Source organism: Nelumbo lutea, chromosome 2, assembly GCF_056320005.1.
Source record: "Nelumbo lutea isolate HS-2025 chromosome 2, American lotus-T2T, whole genome shotgun sequence".
In the NCBI taxonomy this organism is placed as follows: domain Eukaryota; kingdom Viridiplantae; phylum Streptophyta; class Magnoliopsida; order Proteales; family Nelumbonaceae; genus Nelumbo; species Nelumbo lutea.
Window position 1 is genome coordinate 81,700,951 of NC_142685.1, and position 3,399 is coordinate 81,704,349.

The window sequence follows — 3,399 nt, forward strand, 5'->3', positions numbered from 1 at the left end:
TCAGGTGTGCGATAGGTTTACCTGCCTTGTCCCAATAATAAATGAGATTTTATGAATTTATTTTACTAAAACAAATTAATCATTAATTTTTGTACAAAATTAAATAAATTGTTATCCATAGATTCCTATTTATTTAATTTATTAAACATTTCAAGTAATTAATAATTTATTTAACTAATAAGTTATTTCTCTCTTTCTCTCTCTGTTCCCCCCCCCCCACCCAAACTGAGCCCAATATTTAGGGTTATCAATAGGATAGGATTGGTTGCTCGGGCCACGTTTAGTTTGGCCTCTACCTTTATATCAACATAACTTATTAAAGCCCAAGTCTAAGCTTAGGCCAATCATCAAGCTGAGATTTAGAGTGTGCCTGATCATATAAATCCCGGATTGTGGTAAGGAAATTTTATTCTTTGTTTCTCTCATTTCCTAGAAATATCTCTTCCTTATTTGTTGCTAACTTGTAACTATTTACAATGATGCCATTAATGAAAAGCTAACTATTTATCTTATTTTTTTGCCTAACTCTCTTCATTACTATTCTGTGTCCAACATTTAAAGGTTGTCAATGGGTGGGGTTTGTTCTACGTAGTTTGGATATTTTATTTATTTTAGTAAATTAAATTATTCATTTATATATTTTACAAAATTATGTAAGTTATTATCCATCGATTTTTATTTATTAAATTTACATTTAGATCAATTGGATGTTTATTTATTATTTTACTAAGTGTATTGAGTCATTATATATATATATAATATTATTTAGTTTAATTAATTAATTAATAATTTATTTTTCTCTCTCTTGATTGTTATTTTTTGGTTATCAAGGAGTTAGGTCTAGTGTGGTGTAGCATGTATTTATCACGTCCCAATAATTATTTAAATTTTATTTATTTACTTATTTTATTAAACCAATACATTAGATACATTATTTTGTATAAACTTTTATTTATTCGATTTATCCCGACAACAATAATAAATGAATATTTAGTTATTTTATTAAATTCAATTATTGATTTGTTTATTTTACAAAATTAAGTAAGGTATTGTCCATATATTTATATTTATTGAATTTACCAAATTATTCATGTGATTAATAATTTATTTAACTATTAAATTATTTCAATCTCTCTCCCTGAGCCAAATATTTAGGGCTATCAATAGGTTTGGTTTCATTTGCTATTAAAATTATTAACTATTCGGGAGGGTTGGATTGGGATTTCGTTTATATCAATATAACATATTTATGCCCAAGTCTGAGTCTAGATCGAACTATGGGCCTAGATTATGAGCAGGAGCCTGACGTTCATATAGAGACCAAAGAACGGTGAGGAAATTATTTGTTTCTCTCTCATTTTGTCACCTAATTATTTATATTGTTATTCTATTAAGTTAAAAAAAATATTTATTGATTTTTCTAAATTATTTACTTCGTAAACAAATTTTCTCTCTCTCTCTCTCTCTCCATCTCTCCCTCTTTGCGAGTTACATATTTAGGGTTGTCAATGGATTGGGTTTAGATCTAGATAGTTTGGATATTTATTTACTTTACCAAAAGTTAGTAAATCATTATCCATAGATTTTATTTATTTAATGAAATAAATAATTAAACTAATTAGTGATTTAATTTATGAACAAAGTATTTCTCTTTCTCTCTCCCTTTTTAAGACTATCAACGGATTAGTTCTTGTGTCCGATATGCTATACATGTCTTGTCCCAATAATAACTGAAAATTTTTTAATTTTTTTTACTAAATTAATTTATTCATTTTTTGTTTTAATAGATTAAAAAGATTATTCTCCATAATTTTTTTATTTAATTCAATCCGTGACCAATATTTATGGTTGTCAATGGTGTGGGTTTGGATTTCGAGAGTTTGGATCAGTCTTGCACCAATCACAAGTGAATATTTATTTATTTATTGCTAATTGATTTATCTATTTTACAAAATTAATTAAATTATTATCCATAGATTTCTATTTACTTAATTTACTAAATTCTTAATCAATGAATTATTTTTCTAACAAATTAGTTTTCTCTCATCCCGGAGCCTATTTTTAGGGCAATCAATATGTTTGGTCAGGTGTGCGATAGGTTTACCTGCCTTGTCCCAATAATAAATGAGATTTTATTAATTTATTTTACTAAAACAAATTAATCATTAATTTTTGTACAAAATTAAATAAATTGTTATCCATAGATTCCTATTTATTTAATTTATTAAACATTTCAAGTAATTAATAATTTATTTAACTAATAAGTTATTTCTCTCTTTCTCTCTCTGTTCCCCCCCCCCCCACCCAAACTGAGCCCAATATTTAGGGTTATCAATAGGATAGGATTGGTTGCTCGGGCCACGTTTAGTTTGGCCTCTACCTTTATATCAACATAACTTATTAAAGCCCAAGTCTAAGCTTAGGCCAATCATCAAGCTGAGATTTAGAGTGTGCCTGATCATATAAATCCCGGATTGTGGTAAGGAAATTTTATTCTTTGTTTCTCTCATTTCCTAGAAATATCTCTTCCTTATTTGTTGCTAACTTGTAACTATTTACAATGATGCCATTAATGAAAAGCTAACTATTTATCTTATTTTTTTGCCTAACTCTCTTCATTACTATTCTGTGTCCAACATTAAAAGGTTGTCAATGGGTGGGGTTTGTTCTACGTAGCTTGGATATTTTATTTATTTTAGTAAATTAAATTATTCATTTATATATTTTACAAAATTATGTAAGTTATTATCCATCGATTTTTATTTATTAAATTTACATTTAGATCAATTGGATGTTTATTTATTATTTTACTAAGTGTATTGAGTCATTTATATATATATATAATATTATTTAGTTAATTAATTAATTAATAATTTATTTTTCTCTCTCTTGATTGTTATTTTTTGGTTATCAAGGAGTTAGGTCTAGTGTGGATTAGCATGTATTTATCACGTCCCAATAATTATTTAAATTTTATTTATTTACTTATTTTATTAAACCAATACATTAGATACATTATTATGTATAAACTTTTATTTATTCGATTTATCCCGACAACAATAATAAATGAATATTTAGTTATTTTATTAAATTCAATTATTGATTTGTTTATTTTACAAAATTAAGTAAGGTATTGTCCATATATTTATATTTATTGAATTTACCAAATTATTCATGTGATTAATAATTTATTTAACTATTAAATTATTTCAATCTCTCTCCCTGAGCCAAATATTTAGGGCTATCAATAGGTTTGGTTTCATTTGCGATTACAATTATTAACTATTCGGGAGGGTTGGATTGGGATTTCGTTTATATCAATATAACATATTTATGCCCAAGTCTGAGTCTAGATCGAACTATGGGCCTAGATTATGAGCAGGAGCCTGACGTTCATAT